The sequence below is a fragment of the Aptenodytes patagonicus genome, chromosome W (genome assembly GCF_965638725.1).
Source record: "Aptenodytes patagonicus chromosome W, bAptPat1.pri.cur, whole genome shotgun sequence".
NCBI classification, from domain to species: domain Eukaryota; kingdom Metazoa; phylum Chordata; class Aves; order Sphenisciformes; family Spheniscidae; genus Aptenodytes; species Aptenodytes patagonicus.
Window position 1 is genome coordinate 33,353,692 of NC_134981.1, and position 21,228 is coordinate 33,374,919.

The 21,228-nt window shown below is 43.2% G+C and overlaps 1 protein-coding gene across 7 annotated transcripts in view; it reads right to left on the minus strand.

The window, feature by feature from the left end:
- Window positions 1-21,228, minus strand: part of LOC143172280 (erbin-like) — a 180,873-nt gene that overhangs the window by 120,705 nt on the left and 38,940 nt on the right. For all 7 annotated transcript variants that reach the window (XM_076361512.1, XM_076361511.1, XM_076361515.1 and 4 more), the window contains one exon: window positions 15,654-15,710. The gene's annotated coding sequence lies outside the window, so the exon portion shown is untranslated. The remainder of the gene's footprint in view (window positions 1-15,653; window positions 15,711-21,228) is intronic.

Here is a 21,228-nt window from a genome sequence, read left to right on the forward strand (position 1 = left end):
CACTCTTCACCTTTTCTCCTCGGAGAACCCATCTATGGGGGAGACAGAGGGGGATACTTTCCCCTGTTCTTTCACCTTCCCTTTCTCCTTCAGGCTAGTTACACCAGCTCTCGAGAATTTTGAATATCCTTGGGATGTTCAAGCCAGCATGCTGCTATTGCTATGTCTCCTGAATGTGTTTCAGGTCTGGTTTAGGGTTAAAGAACTATTTAAAAAAATCACCCAGAGATCTGCCGCGAGGCTGGATGGTCATGGGTGGCATGGCATGTGGGAGAATATGGGCAGGTACTTAGAGAACTTCTCACCTCCAGTGGTCTGGAACTTCACTCCCGAACAACTACAGGATCCCAATGAAGTGATAGAATGCTTGGAAAAAAAATAAATAAATGCCGTGGTTATTCCAAAGAGACACAACTTATCGCACTCTGCTGGGCCCTGGCTAGTATCTACCAAACACTGCTTGGTATTATGCAGCACCCTCAAAGAGAAGAGAGGGAAAACAAACCGACAGGCACTATGGCCCCTCCAACCCCTGCGACAGGCACTGCGGCTGAACCAAAGAACAAATCCGTGCCGTTATCCGTCACCCCTACACACGAGAAGAAATGTTGGAAGCAGAAGTCAGCTCATTTAATAAGGGATGAAGAAGCTGCTTCTAAGAGGGAGCAGGAGGAAGGAGTGGACGAGGCAGACTACTCCGAAGCAGGGCTCTCACGAGAACAGGAGGAGGAGGGCCGGCCACTGCTCGGGGAGGAAGAAGAGGAAGAACTCATCAACGAGGCAGTAACCACCCGATCCCTATCCCTGAGTGAACTGTGAGATATGCAAAAAGATTTCAGCCGTCGTCCAGGCGAGCACATTGTCACCTGGCTGCTCCGATGCTGGGATAACAGGGCCAGTAGCCTGGAATTAGAGGGTAGGGAAGCCAAGCAGCTGGGATCCCTTTCTAGGGAAGGGGGCATTGACAAAGCGATTGGAAAAGGGACACGAGTCTTCAGCCTCTGGAGGCAACTCCTGTCAAGCATGAAGGAAAGGTATCCCTTCAAGGAAGATGCTATATGTCACCCAGGCAAGTGGACCACCATGGAGAGAGGTATCTAGTACCTGAGGGAACGAGCTGTGCTGGAGAAGGTTTATGATGACCTGAACAACGAGCAGTTATCCAAAGATGCAGAAGAATTCAGGTGCATGGAAGTGTGGCGGAAGTTGGTACGGAACGCACCATTGTCATATGCCAACTCATTGGCAGTAATGACCTGGAAAGATGGAGAGGGACAAACAGTGGATGAATTGGCTGGCCAACTCCGGCAATATGAAGAAAGTCTCTCTTTCTCCCTCGTCTCGGCTATGGAGAAACTGTCTCAGGAGTTCCAGCAATTCAAAGAGGATAGGTCCTACTCCCCACCTGTACGAACCTGTATCTCAGCCCTTCAAAGTAAGCATCCCTCTGCTCAAGAGAGAGGATAGAGTGGGTACACACCACGGGGCACCCTATGGTTTTTAACTGCATGACCACGGAGAGGACATGAGGAACTGGGATGGAAAACCTACCTCAGTCCTAGAGGCACAGGTACGTGAGTTGCAAGGGCAAACAATCACAGAAAGAGGTTCTTCCAGGAAAATTGCTGCTCCAGTTTCCAGTGAGCAGTTCCCAAGACAGGGTAGAAGGGTTGATTTTACTTCCGACCTTCATAAAGGGACTTCTGATTTGCATTTACAAGAAGTGAGTAACGAATACTATGACCAGGACTAGAGGGGCCCTGCCTCCAGCCAGGGGGAGGAAAGGGACAACTGGGTTTACTGGACTGTGGGGATTCGATGGCCTGGCACATCAGACCCACAGGAGTATAAGGCTCTAGTGGACACCGGTGCACAGTGTACCCTAATGCCATCAAGCTATATAGGGGCAGAACCCATCTGTATTTCTAGGGTGACAAGGGGGATCCCAACAGCTAACTACATTGGAAGCTGAAGTGAGCCTACCTGGGAATGAGTGACAGGCCCAGAGGCTCCGTGCATCCTTGGCATAGACTACCTCAGGAGAGGGTATTTCAAGGACCCAAAAGGGTACCGGTGGGCTTTTGGTATAGCTGCCTTGGAGACGGAGGAAATTAAACAGCTGTCCACCTTGCCTGGTCTCTCGGAGGACCCCTCTGTTGTGGGGTTGCTGAAGGTCGAAGACCAACAAGTGCCAATCGCTACCACAAAGGTGCACCGGTGGCAATAACGCACCAAGCAAGACTCAATTAGACAGCAGACTATCGTGGCCTGAATGAAGTCACGCCACCGCTGAGTGCTGCCGTGCCAGACATGCTAGAACTTCAATACGAATTGGAGTCAAAGGCAGCCAAGTGGTATGCCACAATTGATATTGCTATGTGTTTTTCTCAATCCCTTTGGCAGCAGAGTGCAGGCCACAGTTTGCTTTCACTTGGAGGGGCGTCCAGTACACCTGGAACCGACTGCCCCAGGGGTGGAAACACAGCCCCACCATTTGCCATGGACTGATCCAGACTGCACTGGAGCAGGGTGGAGCTCCAGAACACCTGCAATACATTGATGACATCATCGTGTGGGGCAACACAGCAGGAGAAGTTTTTGAGAAAGGGAAGGAAATAGTCCAAATCCTGCTGAAGGCTGGTTTTGCCATAAAACAAAGTAAGGTCAAGGGACCTGCACAGGAGATCCAATTTTTAGGAATAAAATGGCAAGATGGACGTCGTCAGATCCCAATGCATGTGATCAACAAAATAACAGCCATGTCTCCACCAACTAGCAAAAAGGAAACACAAGCTTTCTTAGGCGTCGTGGGTTTTTGGAGAATGCATATTCCAAATTACAGTCTGATTGTAAACCCTCTCTATCAAGTGATCCGGAAGAAGAATGATTTCAAATGGGGCCCTGAGCAACGACAAGCCTTTGAACAAATTAAAGAGGAGCTAGTTCATGCAGTAGCCCTGGGGCCAGTCCAGGCAGGACAAGATGTAAAAAATGTGCTCTACACCGCAGCCGGGGAGAAGGGCCCTACCTGGAGCCTCTGGCAGAAAGCACCAGGGGAGACTCAAGGTCGACCCCTAGGGTTTTGGAGTCGGGGATACAGAGGATCTGAGGCCCGCTATACTCCAACTGAAAAAGAGATATTGGCAGCCTATGAAGGGCGTTCGAGCCACTTTGGGAGTGATAGGTACTGAAGCACAGCTCCTCCTGGCACCCCGACTGCCGGTGCTGGGCTGGATGTTCAGAGGGAGGATCCCCTGTACACATCATGCAACTGATGCTACGTGGAGTAAGTGGGTCGCACTGATCACACAATGGGCTCGAATAGGAAACCCCAGTCACCCAGGAATATTGGAATGGACTGGCCAGAGGGCAAAGATTTTGGAATATTGCCAGAGGAGGAGGTGATGCGTGCTGAGGAGGCCCCAATGTATAATGAACTACCAGAAAATGAGCAGCAATATGCCCTGTTCACTGATGGGTCCTGTCGTCTTGTGGGAAAGCATCGGAGGTGGAAAGCTGCTCTATGGAGTCCTATGCGACAAGTTGTAGAAACTGCTGAAGGAAAAGATGAATCGAGTCAGTTTGCAGAACTGAAAGCCATCCAGCTCGCTTTAGACATTGCTGACCGAGAAAAGTGGCCAGTGCTCTATCTCTCTACTGACTCATGGATGGCGGCAAAAGCCCTGTGGGGGTGGTTGCAGCAATGGAAGCAGAGCAACTGGCAGCGCAGAGGCAAACCCATCTGGGCTGCCGCATTGTGGCAAGATATTGCTGCCCGGGTGGAGAACCTGGTTGTAAAAGTCCGTCACGTAGATGCTCACGTACCCAAGAGTCGGGCCACTGAAGAACATCAAAACAACCAGCAGGTGGATCAGGCTGCTAAGATTGAAGTGGCTCAGGTGGATCTGGACTGGCAACAGAAGGGTGAGTTATTTATAGCTCCATGTGCCCATGACACCTCAGGTCACCAAGGAAGAGATGCAACATACAGATGGGCTCGTGATCGAGGGGTGGACTTGACCACGGACACTATTGCACAGGTTATCCATGAATGCAAAACATGCGCTGCAATCAAGCAAGCCAAGCGGTTAAAGCCCCTCTGGTACGGAGGACGATGGCTGAAATATAAATATGGGGAGGCCTGGCAGACTGTATATATCACACTCCCACAAATCCACCAAAACAAGCACCATGTGCTCACGATGGTGGAGGCAACCACCGGATGGCTGGAAACATATCCCGTGCCCCATGCCACTGCCCGGAACACTATCCTGGGCCTTGAAAAGCAAGTCCTATGGCGACATGGCACCCCAGAAAGAATTGAATCAGACAACGGGACTCATTTCCGAAACAACCTCATAGACACCTGGGCCAAAGAGCATGGCATTGAGTGGGTATATCACATCCCCTATCATGCACCAGCCCCCGGGAAAACAGTCCATTGTATCATTTGATTAAAGACTACACTGAGAGCAATGGGTGGCAGGACATTCAAACATTGGGATACACATTTAGCAAAGGCCACCTGGTTAGTCAACACGAGGGGATCTGCCAATCGAGCTGGCCCCGCCCAGTTAAAACTTTTACATACTGTAGATGGGAATAAAGTCCCTGTAGTGCACATAAAAACTATGCTGGGGAAGACAGTCTGGGTTATTCCTGCCTCGGGCAGAGGCAAACCCATCCGTGGGATTGCTTTTGCTCAAGGACCTGGGTGCACTTGGTGGGTGATGCGGGAGGATAGGGAAGTCCAATGTGTCCTGGTTGGGATACAGTTCATTTTCTTCCTCATAGCTGGTATAGTGCTGTGTTTTGGATTTAGGATGAGAATAATGTGGATAACACACTGATGTTTTAGTTGTTGCTAGGTAGTGCTTACACTAGTCAAGGCCTTTTCAGCTTCTCATGCCCTGCCAGCGAGAAGCTGGGAGGGGGCACAGCTGGGATAGCTGACCCCAACTGGCCGAAGGGATATTCCATACCATATGATGTCATGCTCAGTATATAAGCTGGGGTGAGTTTGCCAGGGGGCAGTGATTGCTGCTTGGGGACTGGCTGGGTGTCAGTCAGCAGGTGGTGAGTGGTTGCATCACTTTTTTGTTTTTCCCTGGGTTTTGTTCCTCTCTCTCCTTGTTTTACTTTTCATTACAATTTTTTTAATCATTATTTTATTTCAATTATTAACTGTTCTTATCTAAATCCATGAGTTTTTTTTACTTTTGCTCTTCCAGTTCTCTCCCCCATGATACTTAGAGGGTGGGGGTGGAGGATGAGAGCGCAGCTGTGTGGTGCTTAGTTGCCAGCTGGGGTTAAACCATGACAAGAAGATTCAATTTATATACCTTAATTTCAAATCCCTCATTTAAACACAGAGTACAACACAAAGAACCAGCATGGTTTCTACCAACTCTTCTATCTACAGTTTAAAAGGAAAGGTTTCCAAGTTCATAGGTAAAAAAGTTCCTTCAATTTTTGCAGTTCCATTCAGTTTAGAAAACTTCAACACATCTTGCTGTGCACACTGGAACTAATGAAACTTCATCTTGCTATGGAAATGTATCTTCCTCTAAACTCAGTCATTGCTACAACAGTCCCTTCTACTCTCCATGGCTTCTATAATATTCCTCCTCAGCAGGAGGTGCAAACTGGCTAGCTGATTACTGACCACATACAGCAGCCACTTTCTGTCTCCTTTCTCCTCAGCAAGAGCACAAGTTTAGGTCTCTTTCCTCTAATTAGCAACCAATTTTCACAAAATTCAGAAACAATCATCTTCAAAATGTTACCTCAAGTTTGGCTGAAATAAAATGACAGACAGTTTTTCAGAAAGGACCAACACATGCAGACAGATAATATGTAAGCTTCATTTCCTCAGGAAATTGGTCTAAAAATAAATACTTTTCCAAAACCGCACTGAATATTTATTTTCTTAGTCAAACTACCAACACTCCAAATTAAAATATGCTTTTTTTTTAAACCAATTTTTTTTTTTTTAATTGCAGAAATTATATTTCAACTTCTGGATTAGTGACAGGAAACTTTCTTCTCCAAGTGCAAAAAAGTCTTTCAGACACATTTAGCAGATTCCACTTCAACATACACTGAGTACGTTAGGAATACAGGGAGAAAATAAAATACCATGGCCAGTGTGCTACATGAAGTCACAGGCTGCGAGACCCCTCTTCTTCCTAAGACATGAAAGAAGGTCATGCACTTGGATTTTCATCTATGAGCAGCTAGCTTGCCAAGTACTTCACAGTATGTTTAATTTATACAACAATAGGTTGAGGGGCTGCTGTACTTTAGTGTTTTCACTAAACGGAAGTACATCTTACCACTCAGGCTGGATACAGTCAGATTCTACATCCATCCATTAAAAGGATGGAAGAAAACTTCATTAGATGGTGGGATGTCAAAACTTCCTTTTTTAACAACGCATTAATGTTGCTAGGATTTTATTACAGTGTTGATTATGTATCAAAACACAACACTTTCCATGAAAATCCATCTTTGTTATTTAAATAAAAAGTGATGTAGAAATACGAATATTTAATTGTATTGCAACGCAAAGCATTTAGAGACTGCAAATTCCATGCTGGGGATTTCCACAGAATGGGAAAGTCAACAAAAGAGACAGCACAACCTCCTCCTGCTTCTTCCATAGGAACAGGCTCCAGCATGGCATCCTCCAGCCACATTGCCAAAGATGCTACTGAAGCTGACGTACTCACTGAGTCAGAGCTACCCACGCCCTCTCCAAGCCTCAGAGGCTGCATGTGAAGACACAAGAAGAATTCCACTGCCAACATTTACAAACAAAAAAGCCTTTAATAAAAAGAAATATTGTATCATTTTGTTCTATCATTTCAGCAATCTGCAGAGCCATGGAAAAACACAGCACTTCACAAAGCAGCACCAACAGCAGTCTCTTCAAACAGGAGTATAAACAGAACATATGCCTTGGAAACAAGGACTGGAAGCAGAGATTGTACATGTGAGTTGATGTGCTGGTTTTGGCTGGGATATAGTTGATTTTCAGGGATGCTTTAGTTATTGCTGAGCAGTGCTTACACAGAGTCAAGGCCTTTTCTGCTTCTCACACCACCCTGCCAACGAGTAGGCTAGGGGTTCACGAGAAGCTGGGAGGGGACACAGCCGGGACAGCTGACCCAAACTGACCAAAGGGATATTCCATACCATATGACGTCATGCTCAGCATATAAAGCTGGGGGAAGAAGAAGGAAGGGGGGGACGTTTGGAGTGATGGCATTTGTCTTCCCAAGTAACCGTTACGCGTGATGGAGCCCTGCTTTCCTGGAGATGGCTGAACACCTGCCTGCCGATGGGAAGTAGTGAATGAATTCCTTGTTTTGCTTTGCTTGCGTGCACAGCTTTTGCTTTGCCTATTAAACTGTCTTTATCTCAACCCACGAGTTTTCTCACTTTTACCCTTCCGATTCTCTCCCCCATCCCACTGTGGGGGGAGTGAGCGAGCAGCTGCATTGTGCTTAGTTAATGGCTGGGGTTAAACCACAACAAGTACCCAAACTCACAGCTCATGTCCCAAGTCAAAATAGTCAAACTCATATTTAAGTATCAAATAAACAACCCTCTCAAAAAAGCCTACCCCCCCGCCCAAACCATTAATTTGACCAACTTGAGCATACATCTAATTATAACACTTCAAAAACCAGAATGAACCAAGAGAGCTGCATTAAAGTAGATGTAGGAAACTATACAATGTTATTTGGTTCAAATTTGTCTTGTGTTTGTTCATATTTTACTTCTAAACATATATGAAGAATTGTTTAGCATTGGTGTTCTACAATAGAGATGACTGCCAATACTAGGAAAGAGGTACGGCAGGACAGGCACAAGTATTCTACACCACCGCTCTTCTGATATATAGATATATATATTAGTCAGACACACCACCCCCTCATCTGTCTACCTAGCTTGTGATCAGTTGACCAAGCAGAAAAACTGTAATGGAGGAAAGGAAGGATGTACTACAGAAGAGTCTCCACTGTTATAACTACCAAAACCAGGAAAATGTCATGTTGCACACGTGCTTTTCTTATATTGCTCAAAATAAGAACTTTTCCATGGACAATTTGAGTTAATACAGAGAAGGTGGAAGGGAACACAAAGTATAGCATTGTTTCCCTTCCCACAAAACAGGGAAGTCTAGCAAGCAGAAAAATCTTAGTTTCATAACATACCACAACATCAGACCATCTGAAGGCACCAAATCAATTTAAGATTGCTTTGCAGATCTACAACACTGTGATGGCTTATTTTTCTCCACCACTAAACAACTCCAAATTTTAAGAAGCAGCTCTACTAAAGAACTCAGAGGAGGGGGGAAAAACCACAAACCAAAACCCCTTGTTCCCTAAACCATTAAAGCCTTGACACAAGTTTATCTCAGGTTCAGTATTTGCAGCCAGAGGAAAAATTAGGGTCTTGATACAGTTGGGTTTTTTACTTTATGAAGAAGTAGGAAGGGAAAAACATCACTCTATAATCAGAAGCTTTTCTTTGTAATCATTAAAGGCTCAAAAGTTTGAAGGCATAAGGGAGAATTAGCTGTGTTCTGTTTGTAAATACTTAACCTACCATCCCCCCCCAAAAGTGTTAAAAAAATACCTAGTTGAAATAGTTATGTCTACTAATTATAAACTATCAGATTTCTGATCGTATTTTTTGCTCCATGAATCACTTAGCATTTATTTCACACCTTCTCTTTCAAGCTTATTTGAGGGTCACACCTAAGCATTGGAGATGCTATAGTATCTGTAGTAAACTCAAAAATACATAGGTCGTTTAAACTACACAGATGTGTATTTTAGTGAAGTATAGTCTTCACCCATTCATATACATTAACTGTGACAGTAATAGGTAGGAAACAAATTCCACAATAACTACACAAAATGGGACAAAGAAAAATGTTATCTTATTTACCTGCCTATATCCTGAAGGTAGCGATGACTATGCAGACAAGTTTTCCTCTAGGGGTTCAATGGTGGTGAAGACTAAATATTCTGTGAAGTCTCATATTTGTGAGAAAAGTTAAGCGTTTTCTGATATAAGTATGGTGGTGTATATAAGTATGGTATAATGGTGGTGCTTAACCAGTAAGATCAAAACCAGAGAGATGAGAGATCACAACTGAAAGATGTTTTGCTGTGAAACTGTACACAATTTATTAAATATAACCTATGTCAAAGCTTCATCTTATTTTTTCTGCTTTATATCTATATATCTAGATAGATAGATATCAGTTCATATATTCTATTCTGTTTGAGACAGTGAATGACTTAGAGCACTTTAAAGTTTCAGAAGTGATAAGCAAGGCCAAACTGATCAAGGGGTATTATGGCACTTCTTGAACAAGAAGGCCAAAACATCAAATAAATTAAAAAAAAAAAAAAAAATCAATCAACTCTTCAGTTTTGAAATTGAGGGTTCTCTACTTCCAGAGACACATTTCCCCCTCCTCAACTGATCAAACAGCAGACGAAGCATCTACTACCAGCCTCTGATTTAATTATAGCTATCAGCCCTCCTCTGTTACAAGCAGTGGTTGACACTTGCTAAAAAAGTGAAGTAACAACTGGAGAATACCATGTAATTAATACAATATCAAAGACAATTATTGGAGAACCTAGGGCAAAGGAAGTACTATAATTCTATCAGATCTACACTGTAACAACAGTGGACTGTATCTGTAAGTGTTGAAACATCTTCACTGAATAAAATAAAAATCACTGGAAGCAGAAAAGCAAAGCATCAGTTTGAAAGACCGTGATCAATGAAAGAACACGAGATCAACAGCAAGCTTGGATACACACTAAATATTAATCCAGAAGAGAGCATCATCCAGTGAAACATCACTCTTTCCTGGAACTCTTCAATGATTCCCATCATCTAAGTACCTGGCAGCCCAACAGCACCTGCAGATCTGCTGGAACCCCACAGGACACTTGTTTAAACCACATGTCTAGCTATGTTTTGATGAGCATTAAAAAAAAATCTAAACAAAATCTCCCCGCACCCCCCCAAGTATCACATTTCTTTGAAAATTCTGAACTCACACTTGTTACAAGTAGAATCTAAATTCACAGTAATTTTGTTACTAATCTCTGTTAGTTTGCTCTAAAAGTAATAGTTTCACTGTACCATTAGTCCATTAAATTTCCTGTCTGATGCTAACAGGATGGGACCACTCATGCTCTAAGCTGGTGAAAGCACTTTCAAAAGGGTGTTTACCAGTTATATCAGCAGCAGAGCTGAAAATGAAACCAGCTATCAGATGTTTATACAGGAAGGCAAGAACAATAAGGCACAAAGATATCTGGTCAGTTTTTTTTTAGCCCACTCCACTATCTACAAACAAGTTCAGAATTATGGAGCTGAGTATGTGTAAACACAGGAAAGGCAAAGACGGGGGGGGGAGGGGGGGGGGAGGGGGGGGAAGGCAGCATGTAACCTAACAAAGAGGTTTATTTGGCCAACTGATAGAAGCCTCAACATACTCCTGTTGAAACAGAGAATTATGAAGAAAAAAAAAAAATGTGTTGTTTATTAAGAACCTTATTTAATCCACTAAAAAACCCCAAAATAATTGATTACTACTCCTACATTAAAAATTTAGTAAGAAATGAAGCTTCCTGTACTGCAAATAAAAAAAAAAAAAAAAAAGAACCAGTCTGTCTTTAGAGATGTTAAAGGTTTTTCCTCTTCCTAAAGCAGCAACACGCACCACAGAAGGTACCCAGATACCGGCTATTTGGCTTTCTGTTAAAAGAGGCTATATTGTGAAAACTCCCAGCACAATTTAAATTAATCTCTTCCAGCTAACAACAGCACTAGTCCTCGTGAATTTGGGGAAACTGTAAGCATCTTAGTAATTTAAGGAACACAAAACATCCTTGGCTCTTACAGGAAAGAACAAACAGTTCTTACAAATTCTTCACAAATATCTTGTTCTCTTTAGGAGAGGAAAGTATGACTCAAACCTGACAGCCCCTGACAAGGAGCTGAAATATGAAAAGAGTGTGTACTGTGAAGAGACTGCTTCTTTGTAAGTGGCAGTGGCATGCTCTGATTGTGGTGTCAAAACCTCATTTGGTGACAATGCCAAGTTAAGGTATTTTCACCACCTCCTCCCTCCCATCCAAGCTATTTCTTTCTGTCTCTTCTAGAAAAAAAAATATTGTGCAAAATTGGATTGGTTATGTCATTCATTTCACTGAATGAGACTGGCAAACACTCAGGTCAGTACAAAACAATGAACTACAGTGCTGCACTCTGGGGGAGAGAACAAGCAGTAGAAAATAGAAGTGTTGGGTTTTTTTTAACCGTTTCACCATTTTAATGCGAAGCTATAGTCTAAGTCTCCCCACTCCCGATATGAAAACAATGCTCAACTGCATCTATGCCTGCACGTCCTCACACATGCCGGGAACACCAAAAACTACAGTGTACTTGCTCACATACAGCATTCAGAGCAAATGAAATAAAAGGCATTACTCATGAAACAACAATGGGGAATGGTAACAACAGGAGAAGGAACATGTTAGTAAATAGAGTAAATAACCAATTATTAAATGCAAAAATATGAAGGATGCTTAATACATTTTTTTGAGAAAATAAAGGGAACAGAGGGCAGGGATCAGTTTTGCTTTTACTGATTCAACAGCCACTAAGATACAAGCAAAACCAGTGATACTCGACTCCTAGCTCGCTGAAATACAAAAGCTGCTAACAAACCTCAAAGCTTCTCTTGGAGTTAACTACTTTCCAAGTTCTCAATATTTATATATATTTTAAAAAAAATCACACACACAAACAAAACACACCCATCCACCTCCAAGGGCCAGGGCAACAAGATAATTTCAGGTAACTCCCAGAAGATCAATACCAGGTGTGAATTCTGGAGACATTTGCTGAAATCATCTGCTGCTTGTATCCTATGAAGTAAATTCTAATCCGATTTCTATTTACTATTTCTATTTGTTTTGGTTCAAAATATTCAGAAATCCTTCATACAATTAAGATCTGAAGTTCTTGATCAAACTATTTTGTAAAACCTCTTTACTTATTTATAATGGTATTGATGGTATCAATAACGTTTTCTTGGTTCAACAACAGCATTCTCCTGCTTTATCTAAACTAGAGACTATCTAACCAGATATTTGTTGCAACAGTTATTTTCCAGCTTAAAAATTTATCTAAACTGACTATGCTAAAACAAACCTGAAGAGTTATTATGACAAGTAAAACCCACCATAAGTATATCAAAAGAAATCTTTGGAATATTTATTTCTATTAATTTCTATAACTTTAAAAAAGCAGCAATACAACAAAGCAGTCAGTACTTGGCCTTATCATGCCAAAAGCTTAACAATGACAGAAACAGATTGACTTTGTTAAAGCAAGACAGAAGTATTCTTTTTAAACTGAGAAAAGAAGCAAAAAACCTCTTGGTAAATACCTGCACAATAAAATATCCTACACAGCCTTTAACCGAAATGCAGTAACATTCAATAGTCTGTTATATTCCTAGACTAAAGCATCAGTAAGGCACAGGTATACAGGAGTACAGATCTGTAATTTAAGGCAAGATCCATTACAGAAACACCTTTAACAAAAAAGAGGACAAGGAAAATTACAGATTAAGATTACAATAAAAAAACAAATTAGAATATGTTCAGATACCCAAACAATTGTAATTTTTGGCTTTATTTATATTGACTTTTTATATTAACACTACATAATAAACTCCCTCCCCCCCATCACTACACAACAGCAGCCCAGGTAGTTGCAATTTAGTTCTCTCACATTTCCTTTTGCTCTGTTTTTAAGGCAGGTCTAACTTTCATCTGGACAGCCAAACTATTCAAATAAGTGCCACTATAACATTTCATCTCAAGAATAATTTCTAATTGTATACCATTAACAATGCTGCTAAGATTAGTATTAGATCTGAGCTTCATTTCTGATGTTCAACTTGACTGCATATTCTTTGGGTAAGTATTTGTAGTGTTACTAAGAAAACATTAGGAGGAATAAATTGATTTTTAAAACCACTGTTCTTGAGTCTCACTTGTTTCTCCTCCCCAAATCAAAAAAAGCTATATAAATTCAAGGATATCTACTATGGCAATCTGAAGTTTGAAGGAAACCATAGGAGCACCTCAAACCTTCATGGAATATCCAAAAAACTGAGGGTTCTGTTTTTGGGTTCGTTGTTTTGGTTTTTTTAAAAGCCATGACATTGATGTTTCAGTATTTCAACACTGATGTTTTCAAATGGCTACAGAATTCCTTTGCATTATGGAACTGACAAGTTTGGGGTTTTGTGTTTGTCATTTTTTATTTAATACATAGCCGGGAATACAAAATATTTATCCCAATAGGATACTGAAGTGAACTCCATCCCCCACTAGCCACCATATCCCTTTTCTTTTTTTTTTTTTTTAAACATGCAGTACAAATAATCACAGCTATTTGGTACAGCTAGCTGTACCAAGCTACTTCAGAACTGCTTTGCTTTCAGAATTCACTAGTTTCTACATTAAACTCCATTTCGTTCATTGTTGCTTTGAAAAAGATCCATGGAAACAGGACAAGTTCCTGACTTTCTACACAAAAAAACCAATGAAAATTAAATACATGAAGCAACCAGACTAAGAGATGGTAAGCCTCTAGAAGAGGTATAAAACCATATTAAACCGCTTATACTTCTGGCTTAGTCCTTTGAGGGATTATGTCTGGAGCTACTGTACGAGTAAGTGCTGTGTATCACAAGCTGTCACCATCTATTCAAGCAGAAAGGAAGAGATACTGTCTTAATTCCTTCAGTTAGTCAAAACATAGTCAAAAGAGATGAACCAGCATAGGGGAAGGAAAGAGGCAATGCTAGTCATTTGTCCATAGGAAGCCACAAACCTTATGGAGCAGTAAGCACAGCTGAGGCAGTGTGGCAACAGCACAGTTTCTTAGCTCAGCAGAGAATGCCAAAGCACACAAAGCCTACAGCCTTGCAGACTACACAAAAGGCTGGAAAAAAGCAAGCACGTGCACATGCTTATCTCCTTAAGTTACACACTGTTTGTAGCAATGTCAGATAAAATAAGCAGAAAATTTTGTATGTTTTAAACTGGTATTTTATAGTAAGTCTCAAAACTACAGTCACTGAAGTGTCAATATTTATTAGCATTTCCACAAACTGAATAACACTATTAATAAAATCGGAGCAGATGGAAGCTGCTGTCATATGTTGTTGGGGTTTTTTTGGCAGGAGGGACACAACAGCAACTCCTCCACAGAAATTCATACAGAAGTTCTGAAGACAAAATATTCTATCGGACATTCTTTTTTATTCATGAGTGTCCTGGTTTCGGCAGGGATAGAGTTAATTTCCTTCCTAGTAGCTGGTACAGTGCTGTGTTTTGGATTTAGGAGGAGAATACTGTTGATAACACACCGATCTTTTAGTTGTTGCTAGGTAGTGCTTACACTAGTCAAGGACTTTTCAGCTTCCCATGCCCTGCCAGCGAGAGGCTGGGAGGGGGCACAGCCAGGACAGCTGACCCGAACTGGCCAAAGGGATATTCCATGCCATATGACGTCATGCTCAGTATATAAACTGGAGGAAAGCTGGCCAGGGGGGCCGCTGCTCGGGGACTGGCTGGGCATCGGTCAGTGGGTGGTGAGCAATTGCATTGTGCATCACTTGCTTTGTATATCCTTTTATTATTATTACTATTTTACTTTATTTTATTTCAAGTATTAAACTGTTCTTATCTCAACCCACAAGTTTTCTCACTTTTACTCTTCCGATTCTCTCCCCCATCCCACTGGGGGAGGGGAGAGTGAGCAAGCGGCTGTGTGGTGCTCAGTTGCCAGCTAAGGTTAAACCATAACAATGAGAAACACTCACCTCTAGAAATCCTTACACTATGAGGCGAAAGCAACTTAATGCCATCTGCACTGGCATCATTTAATAAAGAAAAAGGCTGATTCTGAAAATGTGTTGCTTCTCCACAGAGCTTTGAACAGAAAATTGAACTTCATTTGGCTTCTTAATACTTTTGATATTCTTAAATATGCTCTCTGGCTAAATAATGTTAATACACCAATAAGAGAGAAATGACATGATACGATGTTCGCCTGGGCTTTAGATCAGCAAACCAGAAAGAAGAACAGTAAGAGGCCCAACAAGCATTCACAGCATTTTTTTCCAAGCATCTTTTATCCAAGTTTTTCAAAAACATGCTTACGCTGCTTTTTAAAAATATTTTTTTTAGTTCTTGGGAAAGATAAAATGCTAAAGCTCCACAAGCCAAAACATTTAAAGCCTAATATCTATTATTAAAACAGACACTTATTTTCCTGCAACTTTGTTTCCCATATATTCCCCTTTCCATATATGCACACAATTCCATATAAATACATATCATTCACTTGGCTCTTCAACAGACATTTATAACTAAAAAAGCTGCCTTCAGAAGAACATGAGAGATGATGCAGAGTAAACTTCAAGTGCTTTGGAGGTGATTATTACAACATATGAATAAAGACAGGAATTTATATTTTAATATATTGTGCAGCTGATTCAGAGGAAATAAAAAAAATGTACTTACCACTGTGTTACTTTTTTCTCCCTGCTGCTTTTTCCCTGAGCTTTCAAAGCCAACATTCTGTTTAAGACAAAGGTACAAAAATTTTAGTCAACCCTATCCCTACTAGATAAGAATAAACTGATATTTTATTGCACTGGATATTTATTTTGCTGTCAGACTTTCGGGGTTTGTTTGGGGTATTTGGAGAGGGTTTTTTGTTTGTTTTGGGTTTTTTTTTTTTCCTTTTTTTTTTTTTTTTTTTACTTCATCACACCCATATGTTGTGTATCATCTTTTATTAGACATTGAAATACTTTAGGGAGGGACATACCTAATTTTATTTCCACAGTACTTAAGAAATATGCCACCATGTCTGATAGGGACCATGGGAGTATATAAAATGCTGGTGACACCCAACATTGACATTTCTGTAAGCAAGGAGTGATTGGCTAAATACTGCATTAAGCAGATGCTGACTCACTAACACAGACAGCCTGTAAACTTAGTATAAGGAAGATCGACGTCATATAAATAAACTGAATATGACTACCAAGCACGAGAAAGAGAAGCACAGAGAATAAGAACCTTTGCAAAGATTTTTGGGCACAATATTTAACTGTATACTGAATTTTCCAACAGAAACTTGTGAAATTTAATCAAATGAGTCCCAAGATGAGTCATTCATCTGAATGACCCAAAGATATTCAGAGTGAGCAGTCCTAAAATACGAATGACCTGAGATTCAAGTCCTCTTGGACAACATTTAACGGTAGGTTATTCATCTGAGATGTTGGAAACCTATTACTTATAACCCGTTAATTAGAACTATAAAGGTGGTATATTCCCCTCCATTTAAAACCTACTCAGGTATACTCTGAAAATACCTCCTGTATCAAGCAGACAGTCTGCCATTTATGCCACAGCTTAAAGTGAGCAAGCAGCTGCGTGGTGCTCAGTTGCTGGCTGAGGTTAAACCACAACAGTCCTTTCTGGTGCCCAACATGGGGCATGAAGGGTTTGAGATAACAACAGATTAACCAGAGCACATTAAGGAAATTATATCAATAAACAGTTGCAGGTCATAATATTTATTCATCTGTTCTCAATATTAGTTTATCTGATATGCATCATGCTCTTTTTTTTTCCTGTACATGTTAAAGATTAGTGTTGGTTTCTGCAGTTTGCTGTGGTCTGCAGTGATTAGTGATGTTTTGCCTGACAGGTTTGTTATTAAAACACTGGCCTTGAGCTTAATGTGGTATTTGAGCTTTGTACTGAAGCCATTACTATACTTCAGGTACCACGTTGTGGAGACAATTAGCAATTACAATCCTTCCTCTGAGAGATTTTTTTTAATGGAGGAAATACAGAATGGCAGCTTCACTACCTCCTTCTATGATGTTTCCTCCTTCATTACAGTAACTTTTCAGTATTTTGAACATCCTTGGGCAGTTAAGATACTTCTATTGGTACTTCTTGGGAATACTGTTTCGGTTTTGTCTAAAGTTGGTAAGCAATTTAAGAATATCATCCAGGGATCTGCCACAAGGCTGAATAGTTATGAGTGGCAGGGTGTGTGGGATAAGATGGACAAGCACCTAGGCCAATGGGCACCCCCAGTGTTTTGGAACTTCACCCCTGAGCAAGTGCAGAATCCTGAAAAACTAATAGAATATTTGGACAAAGTATGCTGTCACCCTGGCAACTCCAGAGAGATGCAGCTCATTGCAACGTGCTGGGGCCTGGCCCATGCCTACCGAGCCCTGTTCAACACTATTCAGTACCCTCAAAGGGAAGAGAAGGTCTCTGGATCTGACGATAAAACAACAGGCCCTGCAGCCACTCCAACCCCAGCGACAGGCCCTGCAGATGAACCAAAGAACCAACCTGTGCCAGTATCGGTCACCCCTATAAACAAGAAAAAATAATGGAAGCGGAAGTTGGCTCGTTTAGTAAAGGATGAAGAAACCTTTTCTAAAAGGGAGCAAGAATAAGCAGTGGACAGGGCAGACTACCCTGGAGAGGGGCTATCACGAGAACAGGAGGAGGAGGGCCAGCCGCTGATCGGGGAGGAAGAGGAAGAACTCATAAATGAGGCAGTAACTACCCGATCTCTATCCCTGAGTGAGCTGCGAGATATACGAAAAGATTTCAGCCATGTTCCAGGTAAGCACACTGTCACCTGGCTGCTCCGATGCTGGGATAACAGGGCCAGTAGCCTGGAATTAGAGGATAAAGAAGCCAAGCAGCTGGGATCCCTTTCTAGGGAAGGGGGCATTGAAAAAGTGATTAGAAAAGGGACACGAGTCCTCAGCCTTTGGAGGCGACTACTGTCAGGCGTGAAGGAAAGGTATCCCTTCAAGGAAGATGCTATATGTCACCCAGGCAAGTGGGCCACCATGGACAGAGATACCCAATACCTGAGGGAATTAGCTGTGCTGGAGGTGATTTATGATGACCTGAACAATGAACAACTAACCAAAGATCCAGACGAAGTCAAGTGCATGCGATCCATGTGGCGGAAGTTGGTACAGAACGCACCATTGTCATATGCTAACTCATTGACAGTGATGACCTGGAAAGATGGAGAGGAACAAACGGTGGATGAATTGGCTAGTCAACTCCGGCAATATGAGGAAAGTCTCTCTTCCTCCCTCGTATCGGTTGTGGAGAAACTGTCCTGGGAGATCCAGCAACTCAGAGAGGATAGGTCCTACTCCCCACCTGTACGGACCAGTATATCACCTATTAGGAGTCAGCATTCTTTTGCTCAAGAGAGAGAATGTAGAGGGTACACACCATGAAAAACCTTATGGTTTAAACCTGCGTGACCACGGAGAGGACATGAGGAACTGGGTTGGAAAACCTGCTGCAGCCCTAGGGGCACGGGTACAAGAGTTGTGATTGTTTTCCCTTGCAAAAGGGGGTTCTTCCAGGAAAACTGCTACTCCAGTTTCCAGCGGGCAGTTCCCCAGACAGGGTAGAAGGGTTGATTTTACTTGCGACATTCATAAAGGGACTTCTGATTTGCATTTACAAGAAGTGAGTAACGGATACTATGACCAGGACTAGAGGGGCCCTGCCTCCAGCCAGGGGGAGGAAAGGGACAACTGGGTTTACTGGACTGTGTGGATTCGGTGGCCTGGCACATCAGACCCACAGAAGTATAAGGCTCTGGTAGACACCGGTGCACAGTGTACCCTAATGCCATCAAGCTATAAAGGGGCAGAACCCATCTGTATTTCTGGAGTGATGGGGGGGATCCCAACAGCTAACTGTTTTGGAAGCCGAAGTAAGTCTAACTGGGAATGGGTGGCAGAAGCACCCCATTGTGACTGGCCCAGGGGCTCCGTGCATCCTTGGCATAGACGACCTCAGGAGAGGGTATTTCAAGGACCCAAAAGGGTACCGGTGGGCTTTTGGTATAGCTGCCTTGGAGATGGAGGAAATTAAACAGCTGTCCACCTTGCCTGGTCTCTCGGAGGACCCCTCTGTTGTGGGGTTGCTGAGGGTCGAAGACAAACAAGTGCCAATCGCCGCCACCACAACGGTGCACCGGCGGCAATACTGCACCAACCGAGACTCCCTGATTCCCATCCATGAGCTGATTCGTCGACTGGAGAGCCAAGGAGTGATCAGCAAGACTCTCTCACCCTTTAACAGTCCCATATGGCCAGTGCGGAAGTCTAATGGGGAGTGGAGACTAACCGTAGACTATCATGGCCTGAAAGAAGTCACGCCACCGCTGAGTGCTGCCGTGCCAGACATGCTAGAACTTCAATACGAACTGGAGTCAAAGGCAGCCAAGTGGTATGCCACAGTTGATATTGCTAATGCGTTTTTCTCAATCCCTTTGGCAGCAGAGTGCAGGCCACGGTCTGCTTTCACTTGGAGGGGTGCCCAGTACATCTAGACTGCACTGGAACAGGGTGAAGCTCCAGAACACCTGCAATACCTTGATGACATCATCATGTGGGGCAACACAGCAGGAAAAGTTATTGAAAAAGGGAAGAAAATAGTCCAAATCCTGCTGAAGGCTGGTGTTGCCATAAAACAAAGTAAGGTCAAGGGACCTGCACAGGAGATCCAGTTTTTAGGAATAAAATGGCAAGATGGACGTCGTCAGATCCCAATGGATGTGATCAACAAAATAACAGCCATGTCTCCACCAACTAGCAAAAAGGAAACACAAGCTTTCTTAGGCATCGTGGGTTTTTGGAGAATGCATATTCCAAATTACAGTCTGATCGTAAGCCCACCTCTATCAAGTGACCCGGAAGAAGAACGATTTCAAATGGGGCCCTGAGCAATGACAAGCCTTTTAGAATCACAGAATCATTAAGGTTGGAAAAGACCTCTAAGATCATCGAGTCCAACCGTCGACCCAACACCACCATGCCCACTAAACTATGTCCCTAAGCGCCTCATCTACACATCTTTTAAATACTTCCAGGGATGGGGACTCAACCACTTCCCTGGGCAGCCTGTTCCAATGTTTAACCACTCTTTCAGTAAAGAAATTTTTCCTCACATCCAATCTAAACCTCCCCTGGCACAACTTGAGGCCATTTCCTCTCGTCCTATCGCTAGTTACTTGGGAGAAGAGACCGACACCCACCTCACTACAACCTCCTTTCAGGTAGTTGTAGAGAGCGATGAGGTCTCCCCTCAGCCTCCTCTTCTCCAGGCTAAACAGTCCCAGTTCTCTCAGCTCCTCCTCATAAGACTTGTTCTCCAGACCCTTCACCAGCTTCGTTGCCCTTCTCTGGACACGCTCCAGCACCTCAACGTCCTTCTTGTAGTGAGGGGCCCAAAACTGAACACAGTATTCGAGGTGCGGCCTCACCAGGGCCGAGTACAGGGACACGATCACTTCCCTACTCGTACTGGCCACACTATTTCTGATACAGGCCAGGATGCCATTGGCCTTCTTGGCCGCCTGGGCACACTGCCGGCTCATGTTCAGCCGGCTGTCGACCAACACCCCCAGGTCCTTTTCCACCGGGCAGCTTTCCAGCCACTCTTCCCCAAGCCTGTAGCGCTGCATGGGGTTGTTGTGGCCAAAGTGCAGGACCCGGCACTTGGCCTTGTTGAATCTCATACAGTTGGCCTCGGCCCATCGATCCAGCCTGTCCAGGTCCCTCTGCAGAGCCTTCCTACCCTTGAGCAGATCAACACTCCCGCCCAACTTGGTGTCGTCTGCAAACTTACTGAGGGTGCACTCAATCCCCTCATCCAGATCATTGATAAAGATATTGAACAAGACCGGCCCCAAAACTGAGCCCTGGGGAACACCGCTCGTGACCAGCCGCCAACTGGATTGAACTCCATTCACCACAACTCTCTGGGCCCAGCCGTCCAGCCAGTTTTTTAACCAGCGCAGAGTATACCTGTCTAAGCCGTGAGCCGCCAGCTTCTCTAGGAGAATGCTGTGGGGGGCAGTGTCAAAGGCCTTGCTGAAGTCCAGGTAGACCACATCCACAGCCTTTCCCTCATCCACTAGGTGGGTCACCTGGTCATAGAAGCAGATCAGGTTGGTCAAGCAGGACCTGCCTCTCATAAACCCGTGCTGGCTGGGCCTGATCCCCTGGTTGTC